This window comes from Ovis aries, chromosome 10 (assembly GCF_016772045.2).
Source record: "Ovis aries strain OAR_USU_Benz2616 breed Rambouillet chromosome 10, ARS-UI_Ramb_v3.0, whole genome shotgun sequence".
Taxonomy (NCBI): domain Eukaryota; kingdom Metazoa; phylum Chordata; class Mammalia; order Artiodactyla; family Bovidae; genus Ovis; species Ovis aries.
Window position 1 is genome coordinate 27723381 of NC_056063.1, and position 22507 is coordinate 27745887.

A 22507-nucleotide genomic window follows, 5' to 3' on the forward strand; every position below is an offset into this window, starting at 1 on the left:
AGTCTCTCCCCCAGGCGACCTGGGCAGCCTGGCTCCGTGTCCATGATACTGAGAAATGCAGATGTGTATGAGTGAGCAGATACAGAGAAGCCAGCACTTTGAAGTTTGAAAGACCGGGTAGAAAAGCAATAGGACCCAGCTCCTGCTGGGTTGGGAAGATGTTGAGAAAAAGGAGGGAGCTGTCAACAGTGTGAAGAGCTATTTTAATAACACATGTAAAATAAGAACCATCAAGTGTAGATGACAGGCAAGAGTTTATATCTCTCAGAAGGGGTATAGGCTTTAAGAAGACATAGTTTTTAATATGAGGCTGAAGGACTAATGGTCCAAAAGTGGCATGGAGTAGAAAACAGCTGCTTGATGGCAAATCAAGGGATCAGATCCTCTCATAACAGATGCTGAAGGGTCCTCTCAGCCTGTAAGAACAGCCAGAGGCAGGCAAGGAAACCAAGACTGGCCACTCAGCCTCTCTCAAAACTTGGAATCTTAATCAGAGTGATCCGAAATGAATTACAATAAATGACTGGTCTTGGTTCATCCCAGTAATAGATTTTGAGTGAGAATGACCTGCCTCTTCTGGCAGTGACACCTGTGGCAATCCCTGGTCTCTGCTTTATATTTGGTTCTGCCTTCCTTGGGATTCTGTATAGTCTTTATTTTTAATAAAGACTTAAACAAACAAACAAAAAAATTCCATCCAATATCCATTTCTGCTGCTTTCAACCAAAGAACTTAACTGATATCACAGACATCTCCCTTCTAATGGAGAGAGAAATACCAAAATCACCAATACAGAGAGATTTCAAACCTAAGTCCTGAAGTGTAAGTCATCAGAGCAGACATTCCAAATCGCAGATATTGGTTTGTGACAGAGCTGTTTCCCATATGGACTCTGTGGTGTAGAAAGAGGGATTTAACTGCTGGATGATGGCTAACAATTGTCCTGAGAATAGAGAAGAAACCAAGTACAACCTGCAGCTGAAATTCAAAGAGGAACAAGGTCCTTATCACAAGAGAAGGACAAGATAGGCGCTAGAGAACTCTGAGGAAAGAGACTTCCTGCAGCAGAAGAAGCCAAGGAGGCAACTTCAGGAGACAACACTGAGCTAGGTCATTAAAGGAATTCACAGCTGGGGGTGGGGGCAAGATGAGCAAGTTAAGTCAGAGAGGCATGAAATTATAGACTCTGAGTAGCTGGTAATTCAGCTTTTCTATTGATAAATTTTAGGGTCAGTGATGAGGAGATGTGGAAAGTCAAGTTTGGAAAAGCAGTTTATTGGTAGAACTAGGAGACAAAGTTCCTCACCAGTGTCTAACCAGCAGGTGGGGAGTGTGGAGCACACGAGACAGGTATAGGACTTCTTATAGCATTCTACTTGTCGAACTATCTGGTTTTGAGTTGGATCTACTGATTTTAGGTAGCTAGCTTTAACAAATCAGCGAGGTTCCTTCCTCATAACATGCTAGATGCCTTTGAGAGGTTTTAAGGAAGCATGGCACAGTTAATATGTTTTGTCTTGCCCTCTCTAGCAGCCGTTGAAATAGGACACCATATCCAAGAAGTGCCTAGTGTGTGACAGGCACAGAGTAGGTGCTTGGTAAACGGCAGTTCCTTTCACCACTGCTGCTATCATTAATGCCTTGGTGACGTCTTCATGAATCCTACTTTCCTTCAATTATCATTCTTGTCCTAGTCTAGAAAATTTGTTATCATTTCCAAAATATCTGATTTAAAATTTGGAAATCAAACTTGACACAATCTGTGGACGCAGAATAAGTAAGTGGCTCTTCACAGTCATGATTGGTAATACATATGTAACATGGTCCACAAATTCAGGGTGCAAAAGATATAACTTTTGTTTTCTAAAATTCACCTTAATTTTAACCCTGTTTCCATCAGTCCATGGCATGTGGTAAATATTCAATAACTGCTTGTTGAATGAGTGTATGTATGAAGGAATAAATGAATGTGTTAGAATTAACCTCAGCAGGTCCATCTTCCTACCTATTCCATTAATGCTCTCTGACAATGAATTATCCAACTTTGTAAACGATCCTACCATCTTTTACTCCTTGAAAATATATTGACATCTTACTGAAGCTGAGTTCAACAAGAAAACCATGTATTCTAGTCTTCTAATTGAGTTTGGACTTTAAATATCCTATTCTATTGTCAGATCACAAATTACAATTCTTGTTTTAGGAAATATGGTCACTGTATGTGTTCCAGTGTTACTTTCATACTTAGCTTATCCTCAACACTTGTGGTTTTCTTTCTGCCTTCTTCATTCTCTAAAACTTTGGAAGAAAATGGGGAGAGATGTCCATGAGTGAATGGAGTAGAGGGCAGGAGAAAGAGATATCCTAAAAGTATCCTGAAAGGCGGTTTTTGATGCACTGAACATGACCTGGCTATGAAGGTAACTGGGTCAACTACCTGTGTAACCTGTAGATCAGCAGGGAGAGTAAGAGTCAAAGAGTCCGTCCAGGATGCTGAGCTGCTACTGTCTGCAGTGATGAATGCTTTACCCAAGTCATGAGTCCAACTGGGCAAACTTAGATTGATAGCTACACATCTCAACACGTATGGCCTGTATCTGTGGACTTTATCAGCCTTTGATTTGGAGATATCCAATAATAAAGATAATCAAGGCCTTGCAAAGCCAGAAATATGGAACCAAAGAAAAGCTTTTAAGCTGGGGATGGTTTTAAATCAAGCTTTTTTGTCTACTGTCACTCTGCCATGAAGTTCAGTACTATGTTTTTAAAATATGTGTGAATTGCAAGCGGCTTTCCACACACCTCTCCACTTCCACTCATCAGGAGACAGACACTCTCCCCAGGTTCTTCTGGTCGTTCCAAACAGCCTGAGAGCAGATGTCTCAGATTTGAAGTGTTGAAAGTTAAATTTGCAACTTCAAGGACCTCAAGGTCACAATCTTCAGAAACTCATTTTTCTTTGAGATATAATCATGACACATATTATCCCAAAGTTACAACTGCGAACAGAGGTTCCAAGAGGTGACAGAAATTGCCCAATGTCACTGAGAGAGGTAAAGGGCCTAAACTCTACCTAGACTTGCTGGTTAAGTTCACTATTTCCTCTATAGTTGTAATTTCAAGCTGGTTTCCACTGGCTTCACTTGTCTCTCCTAGGAGAAAGGATAAGGGCTAATAGAGAAAGATTATTTATTTTCTTGGGCTCCAAAAATCATGGCAGATGGTGACTGCAGCCAAGAAATTAAAAGAAGCTTGTTCCTTGGAAGAAAAGCTGTGACCAACCTAGATAGCATATTAAAAAGCAGAGCCATCACTTTGCCAACAAAGGTCCATCTAGTCAAAGCTATGGTTTTTTTCAGTGGTCATGTATGGACGTGACAGTTGCACCATAAAGGAAGCTGAGCACCAAAGAATTGATGCTCTTGAACTGTGGTGTTGGAGAAGACTCTTGAGAGTTCCCTAGCCTGCAAGGCAATCCAACCAGTCCATCCTAAAGGAAATCAGTCCTGAATATTAACTGGAAAGACTGATGCTGAAGCTGAAGCTCCAATTCTTTGGCCACCTGATGCAAAGAACTGACTCTTTGAAAAAGACCCTGATGCTCAGAAAGATTGAAGGCAGGAGCAGAAGGGGACAACAGAGGATGAGATGGTTGGATGGCATCACCGACTCAATGGACATGAGTTTGAGCAAGCTCTGGGAGTTGGTGATAGGAAGACCTAGTGTACTGCAGTCCATGGAGTCACAGAGTCAGATATGACTGAGCAACAGAGCTGAACTGAACTGATAGATAAAAATGTCTTAATTATTGGTGAGAATTTTCTCAAATTAAAAATATATATATCTATCCCTTGTCTTAAATAATTGAATTATGTGAACTTTCTCTTTAAGCTAGTCTACAAACTAGGCACTCAGAGGTTTACAAGCATCAGAAGGCTCTGGGCAGATTCTGTCAAGGTATTATTCTTCTTTAAACCACGTATTTCCTTGTTTATAGCACACTGTTAAAATGATTGATGAACAAATAAGTTCACAGTGGTTGAGGCAAACAACGCTTACCCGCTCAAGCAACTACAAACCATACATCATTTTGTAGCATTAAATTTTTTGCCTGTTGCAAAAAAATAAATAAAAAATAAAAAGCCACACACCCACAATTCTTAATGACAACATGGAAGGAAACAGGTGATTTTTGCATCAATCTGATGCAGCTGTTTTTCTTACAATTAATTCCCAACCCAAAGGCCTCTGTCATGGTGAGCTGTGGGCTATGTGTCTCATTCTTCCTTTCTGGGGCATTTCCAGAAACATTTGCAGAAGTACACACACATCTTTCATCCTTAATACACTTACAACTGAAAAAGAAAAAAGCACAGTGCACTACTTTGAAGATTCTAACCTCATTCATCTTGAAATACTATTGAAGTAGCTCATGCCTCTAGTATAGAAAAGTTTTCAAGTCAGTTCTACCACATTCATTAAGCACCTTTGTTTGCAGGCTGTGCAGCAAAGATAGAGGTGAATAACACTTAACACAATTCCTGTGCATTTTTTTTTTTACAGTTGGGGAGATATGAGAGACAGACAAGGAAAAAATGTGTGATAAACACAATGACAAGTGTGACTATAAGAAATAGAAAAGGGCCCTGGGTGGAGGGCAGGGAGGGTTCTCATCTACATGGAGTGGTCAGAGGAGACTGCCCCAGCAATGATGTCGGAACTGGACTTTGAAGAATTGATAGTAATTCTCATGCTAAAGAACTTGGGGGCTGCACTCTGGGAAGAAGGAGTGAGACAGCAGAGCCCCAGAGGTATGAGCAGAAGCAATTAGAGGCTGCTGAAGTATAAAGGAAGAGGGTGTGGAGCTCTGTCATGAGGAAGTGGGAGGTGGCACAGACGGCGTGAGCACCCAGGCACCTTGGTCTATCCAGATCTTTGAAAGTAGCCAGACGCTTTCCCTTTCCTTTTTGAAAATTCTCTGAAACTTATCCACCTGAACTACACCTATCAGATAGAAAAGGCTCAGTTCAGTTCAGTCGCTCAGTCATGTCTGACTCTTTGTGACCCCACGGACTGCAGCACGCCAGGCTTTCCTGTCCATTACTCCATAACTCCTGGAGCTTGCTCAAACTCATGTCCATCAAGTCGGTGATGCCATCCAGCCATCTCATCCTCTGTTGTCCCCTTCTGCTCCTGCCTTCAGTCTTTTCCAGCATCAGGGTCTTTTCCAATGAATCAGTTCTTCACATCAGCCTCAGTCCTTCCAATGAACACTCAGGACTGATTTCCTTTAGGATGGACAGGTTTGATCTCCTTGCAGTCCAAGGAACTCTCAAGAGTCTTCTCCAACACCACAGTTCAAAAGCATCAGTTCTTCAGTGCTCAGCTTTCTTTATAGTCCAACTCTCACATCCATACATGACTACTGGAAGAGACTTAACTTTGACCAGATGGACCTTTGTCAGCAAAGTAACGTCTCTGCTATTTAGTATGCTGTCTAGGTTGGTCATAGCTGGTCATAGGATAGGCTACCAAATAATAACAGCAGAATTATTTTTTTTCCAAATAATTATATTTCTTTCCCCAAAGAAGCCTTTCTATCAAACTCAAGGTCATTGTGACCTGGAGGTTAGAGCATTGGCTTTGGCATCCGGAGTGAGTACAAATCCTGCTAATACCTTGTGGATATATACTGGCAAGTTATTCAAACCTTGAAGTTTCTGTTTTCCTTCCTGTATTACGGTTGCTGTGAGAATTAAATAACAAGAACTTACCACAGTGTCTGGAATGTAACATGTCAGAACACAATAACTGCAGCTGTCATTATACCTTTTTTTATGGACAGTCATCTAAGCATCATATTGCTGTGATGTCAATGGGATAAATAAACTGTCTCATTGTAAATCCTTTCAACTAAGCTCACTGGCAAGTAGACTGGATATTGAGGAGCAAGTAGCACCCCCTGGAAGCCTTGAGATGTACTCAGGAGAGAAACCAAGATTCCTGAAGATAGGACCCTACTCCCATTGTATCCTGTCACCTGCCTTCAGCAGGAATTCCCTTGGGCACCCAAATGATTAAGCAAAGCAGCCCAGAAGGTGAGACAGATGTTCTCATAAAATCCCGATTGTGTGTATACGGAAATTGAGGTCTCCCCATCCCAGCAGCATGCTTGCATTGGGAATCTGCGGCTGGAGTCGTTAGGCTGCTCCCACATACTGCCCTCTGCAGGTGCATTTGGTAAAGCCATAACTGTTAAGTCCACAGAATACAATGAAAATAGCTTTATTAGCAAGATGTGAGAATGTTTATTCCCTCCAGAAATAGTTTCTTAACAACCTGAGCTATTTATTCAATCTTGCATCTTAGAAGAAGATTAGATGTTGAGGTAAAAGTGCCTGAATGGGAATTTCGGAGCGGATCTCCAAAGAAAGAAGAATTTCTTTAGAGCAGAGAAATGAAACTGCCTCAGGTCCCTGTTTCAATAGAATCGAATGTTCATTCGTGAATGAGAATCTGCTATATATGAGATTACTCTGGAGTTTTTACTGTGATAACTTCCATAACTTCTACTTTGAAAAACATGCCAGTCTTATAAACTAGAGGTACCTGGTATCTGACACAGAAATGAAAAGGGCTTGTCATGTCTTGAGTACATTCTGCAATTCCAAAATGCATAGCTTGTGCCATCCCCACCAGCTCTGCCTCACCACATCCTGGGACATGGTTTTCACACTGTCCTCACATGCAGAGACTGAGAGCCTGAGGCCGCTGGTGAAAGCCGTGCTCCAACACCGGCTTTGCTAAGACTAATTCACAAAATGAACTTCATTGCTTAGCTACCAGCTCTCTACCTCCTCAGTAATAAACAGTAAACAGGTATTTTTAAGGTATCTAATTTTATGTACAAAACTGTGCTAAGTACCATGCAAAGTGCTGAAAAGCAAATTATGCTCTTTGAGATTAAGAATTCTGTAACGTTAAGGGAGGGAGTGGGTTGCAGAAATTAACAGACAAAACCAAGAACAAACAACAGAATTAAAACAATGTGATGTTACTGAAGGAGCCCAGAGTCAATTAGCTTATTTCTTTCTTTCTTTCTTATTGAAGCATAATTGATTTACTGTATTAATAGGTTAACAGCAGAGGGATTAGATGCTTTATACATTACAAAATAAATGTAGTACCAATCTGTCATTAGATAAAGTTATTAAAATATTATTGACACATTCCCTATGCATCCCCATGGCCTATTTATCATCTGACTAGGATTTGTACTCAACCTTAATCTTACTGTCTTCTTTCATTCACTCCCCTATCCCATTCTCCTCTGGCAATCAACAGCTTGCTCTGTACCTATGAGTCTGTTTCTATTTCATGTGCAATCACAAATGGAATTGTTTTCTTAATTTTTTCTGATAATTGTTTGTTAGTGTATAGAAATATAACAGGTTTCTGTGTATTAATATTGTATCCTACCACTTTATTGATTCATTTATTTTTTTTTATTTTTTATTGTGTCTTAAGAATTTTCTATATATATGCTGTCCTCTGCAAACAGTGCAGTTTTACTTGTTCTGTTCCAATCTGAATTCTTTTTATTTATTTTTCTTGTCTGACTGCTATGGCTAGAACTCCCAGTATTATGTTAAATAAAAGTGGTGAGAGTGGGCATCCTTGTCTTATTCCTGGTCTTAGAGGAAATGTTTTCAGCATTTCACTATTGAGTATGATGTTAGGAATATCCCAGAATTTAGAACAGTATTCTAGGTTTAAAATCTTGCTATGTGAATTAATACTTGTGAAATCATGGCATTAAGTTTATTTTGTTAGCTTCAGTTTTCTTCATTCTAAAATAAAGGTTAGCCTATGGGAATATTGCAGGATCAAGCAAGGTAATATATGTGGGAAAATGTTCTTTAGGTTTCAAAGTCCCACACAACAGTTAGATATTATTATTATTGCTGAATCTTAAAGCATACGTTTTACTTTCCCCTCAAAGTCTTTCCAAACAGTGACTACTGAGTGACTTGTAAATAATATGGCTTAACAATACAGGCATACTACAATAACAGCAAAAATATAAGAAATCTAATTTGTGTATAATTATATGCATCTGAAGTGAAATGAGATGAAGTTGCTCAATCATCTCCGACTCTTTGCGACCCCATGGACGGTAGCCTACCACGCTCCTCTGTCCATGGGATTTGCCAGGCAAGAGTACTGGAGTGGGGTGCCATTTCCTTCTCCAATTATATGCATGTAATTGTCCAATACTTTGGCCACCTGATGCGAAGAGCTGACTCATTTGAAAAGACCCTGATGCTGGGAAGACTGAGGGCAGGAGGAGAAGGGGACACAGAGGATGAGATGGTTGGATGGCATCACCAACTCAATGGACATGAGTTTGGGTAAACTCCGGGAGTTGGTGATGGACAGCGAGGCCTGGCGTGCTGCAGTTCATGGAGTTACAAAGAGTCAGACACGACTGAGTGACTGAACTGAACTGAATTGTGTATAATTGCATTATCAAATTGGTTTCCTCATTGCATTTAATCATATTCTTATGTCTTTGATTTGGGGTCTCTAAGACCCCCTTTTCTTAAGAATTCATGTTGGCAATAAAATGTAGCACATCATTTTTTAAAACTATTATCAATTAGTTAGAAATTTTGTTGCAAGACAATAGCTTTAAAAGATTTGAATATAGATATCTAGGGAGGGCAATTGCATTAAAAACCTGATCTTGCCCATACAGATTTCACTTTTTGTTTCAGGAACTATTTTTGAAAACTGGGATCTTGACTTTTCAAGTATAGAGAAATGAAAGCTCATGACCAAGTTTTAAGTGAGATCCTAACACTACTAATGCAGATTTGCACCTGCATACACTTATACACAAACGACTGCATTTGCATGCCCAGATTGAGGAATTAGGTAGCTAACTACAAGATCAGCAAAGCAAATGCTTATTAGCCCATCAGCAAATTGGTGTTCATAAAAAATTTCCAGTCATCCCATATAGTTCAACTTCTTTTCACTTTTCAAATATTGGCAGTATTCTTGTATATTCATTAAATTTCCAAATTTGGGGGCTTCCCCCACAGAAACTCACACCTGGATTTTTAAATCTTCCATAAACTTTTCAGTTATAAACAATGATTGAAAATTATTCTGTTATTAGTAAAACTGATAAATTTCTCACAAAGTTCAATATACATGTGTGTATATTCATACAAGTATACATGTGTATACATAAGTGTGTATACATGTACACCCATAGACACACATATAATCAAACATATGCACGTACATATACATACATTCTATCTATACGCATTTTTTTAACATTTTTTCCTGTTTTTTTAAATTGAAGTATAGTTGATTTACAATGTTGTGTCAGTTTCGGGTGTACAGCAAAGTGACTCAGTTATACATATTTTTGCATTTTTATATGTATTTTTAAACTGCATTTTATTACCAAAATGAGTCTTACTACTTGCTCATTACCTAATGTTTAAAGAACCAGAATAAGCAAATACCTCTAGTTGGCTGCACAGCTGGGATTTTGATTCTAGGTCTCCTAATTTGTTCTATCACATCAGTTCATTCCCTCAGCATCCTCTTACAAAAGATAAAATATCCAAAATAATACAGACAGTAAAAATCTACATATGCAAATAATCCTCTGATTTAATTCAAATGAACTTTTCCTTCTTATCCTTTGACTAGATAAACAACTAGAAAATCTGACATAATTTGACAGTTGGAACATAATTTAGAAGTTAGGAAAACTGGAGTTCCGCATTACATGGATGTCTAAGCCTATAAAGCTTCAAATAATGTGTTTCCAGTCTTTATTTTGGCAAGAAAGGACATTTAAAAGATGACTGTTTTCACCAACACTGTAATTCATAAAAGGAAGGAGATTCTAATACCAAGAAAAACAAAGGACATGATCTCAGAATAAAGGACTAAGTTATAAATCAAATGAATTTAGTTTTATGTAAAACTATGTAAGCAAAGTTCTGTAAACACACTTTTCTCAGTCTGTTGTGGGCAAGTGAGGAAGTTCTTTCATATTGGAGCCCAAACAGACCTCCCTAGAACCTTTACCCATAGTACCAGTGTGGATACTAGTATTGCTTCTAGAATATACAAACAAGTCCATGTCAGATCAATGGATACTTGGACAAGCACAACATGACAGCAGAGACAAACAATGTTTGAAAAAGGGACCTGTGTCTTGAAGGACAAAAACACAGACAAAAAGACCTCAAAGAAGTTACTTAGGATTCACAAATAAGCTCAGGCAAAAAAATAATCAGTAGATATTTGAGAGAATAAATTTACACAAATGAAAAACACAAAGAGAAATAAGTAGAACAACTAACTTCAGAGAAAACTTGTAATTCAGGGATAGAAGAGAGTTTCAAAATTTCTTTTTCATATCCTCAGAGAAATATGAGAAGATATTGAAACCATAAAACAAGCCATAGGCTGCCATGAAAAAGAAGCAATCATAGAAAAAGATATTTCTTGATAACTAAAAATTATGATTTCCAAAATGAAAATTTCAGTAGAAGCTCTGAGGAACATCCTTTCAGAAACCTCCTAAAATCTAGAGCAAGAGAAAAAAGGTAGCAAACCTGAGTGACTAGCCATCAAAATCTGGCCTGTCTTAACAAAGAAAATAACAATATAGCTTGAAGAAACTGGAGTGGGAGAGAAATAGTGAGAAAGTAGAAAGGAGTACAAGGATCAAAAACATCCTCACCTTCAATCCGAGAATAAAGTCATCCAGTCAAGGAAGAGATGCTTATCTGAATTACTTAAAAGGAAACCTCTAGAAGAATCAAAACTCTTGGTAACCATCAAAACCTGGGCAAGCAGAAGAGATGGGGTAGTAAAACTAATTCTTCTTCTTTCACATCAGTGAGACAAGAGATGCTGCTGAGAATTTTTTAAACAAGATTTCAAGGTGTTTGCATATACTTGATATTACAGACGTGATCACCAGAAAGGCTACAAACTAAAATTGTTAACTTTGATTTAAAAGTATTACTTGTCAATTTGTACTTCTCTGTGTTATGGTCATCTATATTATTGAAATTTTTTCACGATTAAAAATAATTTCATAAAACTACTTTTTAAAAATTCAAAGTATACTTTGCCAAGACAAGATGACTCACTAAGCTCTTTTAAACATGCAAATGGACACTTACACTTAACAGATTGGGTGAAGTTTTAAGAGGCGGTAAGTGCAAAGAAAGCTGGGGGCTAGCCTTGAGCATGAGGCATTTCCATGGTTTACTGCAGGGATCTAAACAGGTAGGACCTGCACTTAGGAAGCATGTATTTGGAGAAGGAGACACATAGCATTTGAAGGAGTTAGTTGGAAGAGACAATAGGAAGGAAGAGCAGATAAAAGAGCAGCTGGTTAGGCCAGAGCTAGTTGGTGAAGGAGCCCAGGTAAAATGTAGCCACAGACTCACCTGTCAAACATTCTTGAAGAGAACTAGTAACTAAATTCAATAAATGAGATACTTAAGAAAAAAAAGTATTCTGGCTTTCTCCAAGATTTATTTGTCATGGTCTTCTGAAGATGACCGCACCCGCCCAAATCATTCTTTTTTCCTTAAGTGTTATGGTCCATAAAATTACTACTACTAACTACTACTACTAAGTCACTTCAGTTGTGTCCGACTCTGTGCAACCCCATAGACGGCAGCCCACCAGGCTCCCCCATCCCTGGGATTCTCCAGGCAAGAACACTGGAGTGGGTTGCCATTTCCTTCTCCAGTTTTCCTTTAAAATTGGAGGAAGTTACAGTTCAGTACACACAGGCAAAGTCGTATCCGACTCTTTGTGACCCCATGGACTGTAGCCCACCAGGCAACACCTAATATTCATATACTCGTATGTACCGTGTGAACTGTTCCTCGGCAGGAAGAAAAATTATTGCGTGCCACAAATATCTGTTGTTTGTTGCACACAAAACTATTCTACCAGTAGTTTGGCTTACAGGGATCACATATATAGGGTCACTTTTTCTTATATATTTCTTATGGTTATCCATATTAGAAGTAAGTCTTCCTAGGTGGCGCAGTGATAAAGAATCTGCCTGCCAATGCAGGAGACAGATTCGATTCCAGGGTTAGGAAGATCCACTGGAGCAGGAAATGGTAACCCACTCCAGTATTCTTGCCTGGAAAATTCCATGGGCAGAGGAGCCTGGCAGGCTATGGTCTATGCGGTTGCAAAGAGTCAGATGTGATCGAACGTCTGAGCGCATTCGTACATATTAGAATGACTCAGAGCCTTAATGTCCAAAGTAACTGAGGAGGAAACTACACTCTGACTACCACTGAATTCAAAATTACCCACATATCATGTATACTTTAGAAAAGTATTTTCCTGCCCTTGACTGGAGCTCCCTGCTTTGATTTGACCATCTTATTGATTAAGTGAAATAATTAAAGTTTTCCAAAAAAATCCACCTATGCCAAAAAGAAAGAACTGCAGAGCCTAGCCTAGTAGCAGAGAAAATCGTAAGTAAAGTTATCAGTTCAGTCCAGTCCCTCAAGTCTGACTCTTTGCGACCCCATGGAATGCAGCACACCAGGCTTCCCAGAGTTATCAACTCCTCTGCTATTTCTAATAGGTTTTCAGAGGCAACCAGTGATTCTCCAAGAAACTATTATTAGTGTAAGGAAAACGTTCTCCTTAATCTCAGAATTTCTAATACCTCACCTCCATCATCGTAGTTGCTCAGAAATAACTCTTTTAAATGAAACATCTCTTCTAACTTTAATTTTATGCTGGATCAAAATTAACTAGATTTAGAGAATTGCTTTAGTGAGACAGTTTCAGTTTCAGTTCAGTCACTCAGTCTTGCCCAACTCTTTGCAACCCCATGAACTGCAGCACGCCAGGCCTCCCTGTCCATCACCAACTCCCGGAGTCCACCCAAACCCACGTTCATTGAGTCAGTGATGCCATCCAACCATCTCATCCTCTGTTATCCCCTTCTCCTCCTGCCCTCAATCTTTCCCAGCATCAGGGTCTTTTCAAATGAGTCAGCTCTTTGCATCAGGTGGCCAAAGTATTGGAGTTTCAGCTTCAGCATCAGTCCTTCCAATGAATATTCAGGACTGATTTCCTTTAGGATGGACTTGTTGGATCTCCTTGCAGTCCAAGGGACTCTCCAGAGTCTTCTCCAACACCACAGTTCAAAGGCATCAATTCTTCAGCACTCAGCTCTCTTTATAGTCCAACTCTCACATCCATACATGACCACAGGAAAAACTATAGCCTTGACTAGACGGACCTTAGTCAGCAAAGTAATGTCTCTGCTTTTGAATATACTATCTAGATTGGTCATAACTTTCCTTCCAAGGAGTCTTTTAATTTCATGGCTGCAATCACCATCTGCAGTGATTTTGGAGCCCAAAAAAATAAAGTCTGACACTGTTTCTACTGTTTCCCCATCTATTTCCCATGAAGTGATGGGATCGGATGCAATGATCTTAATTTTCTGAATGTGTTGAGCTTTAAGCCAACTTTTTCACTCTCCTCTTTCACCTTCATCAAGAGGCCCTTTAGTTCTTCTTCATTTTCTGCCATAAGGGTGGTGTCATCTGCATATCTGAGGTTATTGATATTTCTCCTGGCAATCTTGATTCCAGCTTGTGCTTCCTCCAGCCCAGCGTTTCTCCTGATGCACTCTGCATAGAAGTTAAATAAGCAGGGTGACAGTATACAGCCTTGATGTACGCCTTTTCCTATTTGGAACCAGTCTGTTGTTCCGTGTTCAGTTCTAACTGTTGCTTCCTGATCTGTTTACAGGTTTCTCAAGAGGCAGGTCAGGTGGTCTGGTATTCCCATTTCTTTCAGAATTTTCCACAGTTTATTGTGATCCACACAGTAAGTGTCACACAAAAGGCATCCAAGAAGTAACAAATTCTAATGACTTCGAATCATGACTAAACGATCCTTTGGTTCAAAGACTGGGAGAAGGCTCAGTTAGGGAGTGATATTTTAAAGAAGTGGTGAGAAGTTTTGAGTCATTCCTCCCCTTTGTCATCTAGCTGACTAGAATTTTGGTCATCGTTCTTATCTGGCAGTTGGTGCGAACTAATTTATTATATAATCTGGAAGGCTCTAGATATCTTGGATTATGTACTGGTAGAGGCTAAATTTTGAAGCGGTTTCTTGGATTTAGTTTCTTTGCTTCTTTTAATAGTTATCTGGAACAGAGTGGTGACTGCAGGCAGGTAATACAAAGAATCAATCCTCCAGAAAAAAAAAAGAACTTAATAAAAAAGTTTCTTAAATAAGAAATATCTGAGAAAAAGTAAAATTTGGAATATAAGCATAAGTGTTTCTATTAAAATTGACACCTACTGGGTCAAAGTGGGTAAATTTCCTTTATTGCCTTACCATCCCCTTTCAATCCTTTCTCCAAGATCTTAAACATTAAATTATATTTTTATAATGTATTCTAAAAACAACTTGTCTTACCATAAATGCATTGCCCTGTAAGTGTTCATCACACTGAACAAAATGGCAGCTAACTACCTTCCACTGAGAGACGCAAAAACAAAAACAAAACTCCAAAATGCATGGGCTGTGTGGCTTTATAATTATTCAGTTATGATGAATAATTTTAAATACTGGCTAACAGTATGTTGTTAAAGAGGATCAGAAGTCTTTAAGGTTTCATCAGGATGGCAGCAGTAGTTCTTCATTGTCCAGTTCTGGGAAATTTGATTCGGGCTTACAAACTTGCACAAGAACGGAGGGCATCGGCTTCTTACCAATTTCAAGTTTGAAATGAAAGAGAGATGAGTACTTTCTTCTTTCATGGAAGAGATGAGTTTTTTTAAGCCATTCTATTAAAGTATGAAGGGTTTTATTTTCAATTCTGGGGAAATTGACTTAAATCCTCAAGAAATGTTGTGAGTTAATTTTTAGGATAAGAGCATTCTTCTTTTGATGATGTTCCCCAGTACCATCACAAAAATAAATTGAGATTCACAAGTTATTGATACTCTAAGAGTATCTAATGCCCAGGCAGGGCAGAAAGAATACTGTGTAAATTTAACCTTTTTCTTTTGCAGGCAAAAGGGAGGAGGGAGTGTTTAAGAGTGTAAGTTCTGGAGTTAGACTAACCTGGTTCAGATCCTGGTTCCTCATTTTCCAGCTGTGTGACCTTGAGCAAGAAACCTAGCTAGCACCTTTTCTCCTTGATTTCTTCATCTTCAAGCTGAAAGCTTCACGAACACCTACAGGATAAGGCAATTGGGAGCTAAAGTGAAGTGAAGTGAAGTGAAGTGAAGTGAAGTGACTCAGTCATGTCTGACTCTTTGCGACCCGTGGACTGTAGCCCACCAAGCTCCCCGGTCCATGGGATTCTCCAGGCAAGAATACTGGAGTCAGTTGCCATTTCCTTCTCCAGGGGATCTTCCCGACCCAGGGATCGAATCCAGTTCTCTCATATTGCAGGCAGACGCTTTAACCTCTGCACAACCAGGGAAGCCCTATCCTACCCAGAACTGTTGCAACCTGAGAGCACCTTTTCTCCTCGATTTCTTCATCATCAAGCTGAAAGCTTCATGAACACCTACAGCATAAGGCAATTGGGAGCTAAACTATATATAATCTCAAAAAATACTTAAGTTCCTGTTTCCTACTGCTCTTATTTAACTATTTTAAAACTCTACTCTCTTATTTGTAAAAAGAGGATCATCATTTTTCCTATCATGTTCATGTGAACATAACATTTACTGCATTACTTGGTACATCAGACCTTGATAAAGACTAGCTATTATTTATTACTCCGACTTTTCAAGAAAACAGCAATGATAATACCAAGCATGGCCTCTTCAGAGGGAACTTCAGTAACACTGCCATCTAGTGGCGCATCCAAACCTGCAACGTTCCCTCTTTTAGAAGTCCTGGTCTTATGCCTTTTATTATTTCTGGCCTGTTGATGCAATGAGCTCTGCTCAATCTTTTCAAGCATCTCTGGCCTCTGCCACCTGCCTCGGGCACCAGAGAGCTGGGTACAAAAGAAAGGAAAACGCATTGGCAACATTAGCCTTCCGTGTACTCGGGTTCTAACAATCCATTTGCTTCTGTCCTGTTTTTGTGAACTCAACCACAGGCACAGTGTTTCCTTAAGCAAAGCTAACTTGAATGATAATGAAAAATTAACAAAACAGCAACACACAGAATTGGCTATGGCATCACTTCACAATGCCACAGTACTGAAAGATCACTTTGGGGAAGGAGGTGATGTAAAAGGCTACTGAAGAGCCATGGCAATTAAGCAGCAGGTCATGTGTGACTGGAGCCAGTGAACTAAAAACTTATTTCAGCTGAGCAAGAGTGCACTGGGGTGCTGCAGAGCCCACTGCCCCCTGTGGCGTTCATGAATTCGTGGGCTAGAACAGAAATTGCCTGAAAACAAACTGGGCAGGTTGGACCTTATCTAAAGAGCAAACACAAAAATGCGATAACTAAGGGTGACCTCTGTGTCATAAGCTTGAATGTCATCTGTTATATTTTTGTAGTTTTGTTCCTTTTTGTAGGCAAGCACATTTGGGTGAAGAATTGCTCAGGCTCTAAACATTGTGGCAAGTTTTCAGTTTAGTAATGACCCTTCAGAATCTTTTGTTTCATTTACCCTGATAATAAAAGTAAAATTTCTGAGTGGAGATAAAAAAAGAGTTCTGGTCTCAATTGCCTGGATTTCTGTTTCTGTTTAACCTTTTGGTTAGGGACCCAGAGCCTGACACCATGCTCGCTTCTTTAAGAAGCCTCAACTGACTCCTAAGTGAAGTCAGATTTTATAGCAATGTTATCATTGAACCAAGTACTCACTTTCTTAGGACTTGTCACAATATATTACTTATTTGTCTGATTGCTTGATTAATGTCTCTTTTTCCCACATGACTGTAAGCTTCCTGAGAGTAGGAGCCCTGTCTGCTTTTGCTTAATATCACATGCACACACCTAGCACAGACCCAGCACAATGCAAGAGCTAAGTAAGTGAGGAAGGGGTGGGGGGCTTACTCATTGCCAGCAATGAGTGATCCCCAGAGCTAAATATGCACGGAACAGAAATGCACGTGGCCTGTGGTAAGAGACTTTTGGACTTATCCACTGTCTGTCCTACATGCTAGTTACAAATGACTGTAACAAGGAGACCATGGTCTTCAGGGAGAAAAATTGAGACTCAGTGCCATAAAAAGGCCAAAATTCACTTGGTCAAAAATGGGAAAGTAATAGCTCACTCTTCTTTCTCTCCTAGGACCTGGTTTAATGTCACTTCTCATTTAAAAGTAAATTTTGAGTTGGGTTTAAAGTATTAAAATTCAGTTTTATATTTGTGGTATGAAATAAGTTGACATACCCATTTTCCCCCTAAATGGTAATTAAATGCTGCTTTATAGGTCTGATACCTAGACGGTTCATGTAAAACATTGCTTTCAGGTAGGCCCCAAACATACGTGCAAGTCAGGGCTCAATGCATTGACAGAATGAGAAAGAGAAAAATGATGCACAAAAGAAAACATAAATGTAATGGAGAACCTCAAAAAATAAACCTCAAGTCAACAAAATATCTGTTTTAAGATTATATCCTACAGAATTCCAATCATAGTCTAATCCTTTAGATTCACAACAGTAACAGTAGACCTTTGCTGTGCTTATCTATGTTGCCAAAAAGTCACCAAGTATGTTGAATAAGACACAGGGTTGAGAAATAAAAGAAATGGTCCTTCATCTCAAGATTATATTCTATTGCCATAAAGAACATGTCATTAAAACATTTGTTACTGCAAAAAAAGAAAACTGGGTTTTTACCTCATAAATGCAAACTAACGTTTTATTTTCAGAATGATTTTGGTGCCGACAAGATGGTCGAGCAGTCTAAGGTGCTACATTCAGAATGTTTTGGTCAAAAGAAATAATTTAATCTGTTTTTATAGGTGGGTCAAGAGAGACATGGGAAATATATGCATATATATGTGTGTATATACATATATACATGTATGTGTGTGTATATATGTTCTTATATATATATATATGTATATATATATATATATATATGAGATCTTTTTAGCAATTGATGTTGCAGAAAGAATTAGTGGTGTAGCGCAGTGTAGATTTTAGGGTTATAGAGGGTTATAGAATATGAAGTAGAGTTACTGCCTTCAGCCTAATGAAATCCTCGTAATGGGATCAGGTAGAATCAAGAGGACACACCAGATGTACCTTAAGATTAAGTGAAATCATCTCTGTGTAATGACCTTGAAAGTGAAAGTGATAATTGCTCAGTCATGTCCAACTTTGCAACCCAGGGACTGAGCCTGCCAGGTTCTCCTGTTCGTGGAATTCTCCAGGCAAGAATACTGGAGAGGATTGCCATTTCCTTCTCCAGGGGATTTTTCAGACCCAGGGATTGAACCTGGACCTCAGCTTATTCCAGTCTTCCATGTTCTGAGTAACGTAGCTATTTTCATTTATTTTAGTTACATTATCACCATATCTTGGCCCATCAATCACTAACGTTGTTTTGGGGAAATAAAACAAAATGTTTCAAGGTTCAAAGTTGATAAAGGAAATTAGTCTGAAATTAGGGGTTTTATATATTTAATGGTAGAGAGATTTCTTTCTCAGAAAGTCAGATTGACTAAAAGAACTGAAGGGAGGAGATAGAATTGGCATCAAAGAAGTAAAATGACTATCCACTCATCTTACATTGGTGATACCAGTTAAATCTGAGTTCTTGCCAGCACTAAATGACCTTGGTTACAATATGCATGGATATTTTCCTAAAAGATTATATACTTAAATCTAAATTTTTGCAAGACTAAATTATTAAAAATACATTAAGGAAATGGTTCCCCTTCTCCCCCCACCCAAAATAGGTAGCATGATAAATTTGTATGTTGCAAGTTTAGTTCTGTTAATAGGATATGTCACAAGGAATGTGTTACTATATTAGCTAAAGTGTCAAGGTTTGTGAATTATTCACCTAGAAAAAAACCTTCTTGTTTTTTAGTGTATCAAAAGTCAAAGTCTTGAGTGTATGCAAGATCGTCCCTATAATACTATCTTTTTATATGATCTGCATTTGATTATGCTTTCTTGAATGAGAAGGAAAAAGGGGTAAATGTTCAGCCATTATACTGAGAATGTCCCAGAGACAAGGTTGGCTGACCCCAGAGGTAAGTCTGTGCCTACCTCTGTCATAGCATTGCATCATTCTACAACTTTTGGACTGTGTGTGGGTCTCATTGAGTTCCCTGAGGGCAGCAAGTGTCATAGCACATAGAATGAACTCAATGAATATCTGTTCAATTAAAAACTTGGGTTTCTACAAAAGCAAACATAGGAATTCAATTAACTTTAAAAATTCCTTATAGTGCATGTATCAGATGTACATAAATTATGAAATTTTGATCTGAGAAGTCTTCCTGTTGAGTAGATTCTCTCTCTTTTTTTTTTAAAGCCAAGTATATTTGTACTTGTTTTTAAGAAATTCCAAACTCTTTATTAATATAAATTAACTTAATTCAAGTAACTTTGTTGAGTTCCCACTCTGTAAAAGTTTCCATGCTTTGCACTAAGAAAACATGATAAATTAGACACTTTCTATCCTCAAACTTTAGACGTGTATTTAAATAATTACAGTATGAGAAGAGTAAAGATGTATGCATAAAATACATATGTAACAGAAGAGGGAGGGTCACGTCTGCTGATAGAAGTCCAGAAGTCTTAGAGTAGTAGGTGATTAACGAGTGAATGGTGGGGAAAGAGGAGGAGGGTATCTCCCTCTATAGCTGGAACAGTAGGTACACAAGAACAGAGACATGGGACATCACAGATGGAGACAGTGTATAAGGGGGGATGTGTTCGTGCGTGTGGTTAGAGAGGCAGCCAGGTGTATATTATGTAGGGCTTGTATAACATTCTAAGGAGCAAGTACTCAACTTTACAGTGAAGAGTTTTAGCATGAAAGGGATACTCATATTTGCTTTAGGAAAGCCGCATTTGTGACAAGAGAAGCATCTGAGAAGAAGAAAAGGAAGTTTAAAAAATTGCTGGACAATACCATATGAAATGCAGAGGAGGAGATGAATGTACTCAGAGAGGTATAACAGGCAAATCAGCAGAACCTGGAAGAAAGCATATGTGGGATGACGAGAGCATTCCACTAGTGTACCAGCAGGCATTAACATTTCTGAAGTTCTCTAAAGTTCTGCACCCCAGCTTCTCAACAGAATCACCTGGGGAGCTGTCCAGAACCCCAATGCCAAGACCCCTAAAATCAGAATCTCTGGAGGTAGAAGTCCACGACCGTGTGGTTTCAAGGTGCAGTCAAGGCTGAGAACCACTGGTCTAGACAGAAATTCTTCCCGCAAGTTATTGGTGGTGGGGAGGGAATGAAAGCTTAAATGAGCCATCGAAAGTCATAGAGAATAGGAAATAGAATCTGAGTCTCTTGATTTCCAGCCCAGGGGCCTAACCACCAAGCTGAATTATAGCCTAAGAGTCCCAACAGATCACTGACCAGCACTGACACGTCAGGTTCATGGCACTTATTCATTCACACTTCCGCATGGCCAAAGCTAGCGACCATATTAGAAAGAGCTAAGAAATAGAAGACATTTTTACTTCCTGACACTCAAGATGATGACAAACTAAATAGGAAGACATAATGCCTCTCAGTGTCACACCAGAGAACACGTAATACAAGATATGATGAATGGCAGAAGCACTTCCTGGAAGAGGCATAGGAGTTCAGAGAAGAAAGAGTTAACTCTGGAAAAACATAACTTGAAGGAGGAAACAAGAGTCATCAAGATGTAAACTTGAAATTATGAATATTTTAAAAGGCAATGAATGGCATTTCATGAACTTTCAGTAACAATCCAATTAATTCTGACAAGTATTCACATAAGTCATTGAAGATGGCTTTTACTAGGCCAGATTTGGTATAGTCAAGAGGAGTTTAGAGCTCTTTCAGAATTTTTAATTACAAGTCAAAATGGAGATGCAGTCATTTTATTCATGGAAAAACTTAGGGAAAATACAATTAACAATGGAGCAAGATGACTTATTGTTAATAAGCTCATGTAGCTCTGAAGAACACTCTTTCAAAGTTTCTTCAGAGACTAGACTATCTATTTTTAACTGGCACAGTAATAATACTTATTGTGTCCACACATAAATACTAAGAAATACAAATTCAGTTAATATCCAAGAGTTTATATAGAGACTAAGAAAAAACCAGTTTTCCATAATATTACAATCATTAGTCATCCCATAACTATCATTTCTTCATCTCCCCTTCCGTTTCACCTCTACTATGACACTGTCAGAGTTCAGGTTCAAGTTTTAAATATCTAGACACAAGTCACTGCGTTGCACACTCCCCGGAACACCCACAGTGGTTTGCAGAGGGTATGGGAGTGACTAAGAGAATGGACTATGGACTCAGACTATCTGACTTCAAATTCAGGTCTTGTCATTTACCAGAGGGACACTCTTGAGTAAGCTACCCAAAATAAGTATGTTTCAGTTTCTTTACCTCTAAAATTAGAATAGTATTATTAGCAGCAGTACCTCAAAAGATGGTGCTACCAGCTAATATCCTGGTGCCTTGAACGATGGACGTACTCAATAGGTATTGGTTATTGTGATATTGTGATTTATAATAAGAAATGTATATTTGAGTTTTGTTCCTGTCCTGGCACAGAGTTCCTAAAACCCTTGAAGTTTCCCTTGAAGAGAGAAATTAAAGTGTCTTTTGTTATGCTAATGAGGTGACTTTGGAAAGCAGCTAAGGACAGGCTGGTTGCCAGTGAAGCTAACTGTGTGATTAGAGGGTAAGAACTTTCAGTTCTATCCTTGACCTCAGGAGTTGATGACAAACAGGGAAGCTTGGCGTGCTGCAGTCCATGGGGTGGCCAAGCGTCAGACATGACTGAGCAACTGAAGACTGAATTGAAAGTAATCCCTTCTCTAAGATCAACGTCTTCAAGCGAAATAAACCCAAAGGTTGTAGAAAATGCTTAGTGCACAACCCAGGGGGAATAAAAATGTATGTCAACCACTGATTTATTAAGCAATTTCTGCAAAAGCTGCACCTAGGAGACATCACAGGGGTTGAGTTATTGGAGGAGAAACTCCCAGGCCAAATATAGGCACTGTGAGTGGTCTTGAATTTACAACTTGCTGAAAGGAAGAAGGTGGAGGGCGGCGGGGGCAGCGGGGGAGTGTTGGGAGAAAAAACTACCATTCCATTTGGGTGGTTTGATAAATCGTGATTTGTGGAAAGTGCTCATTTCAAATCCCTTGCATTTTATTTTATGAGTTTATGCATTTATCCACATGTTCTGCTAAGGAAACTGAAGAAAGCTACATGAGTTCTGTCTCTTGGCCTCTGGGAGGTAGAATGGACAAGTGAACTTTACACTGAGTGACTTTTCCT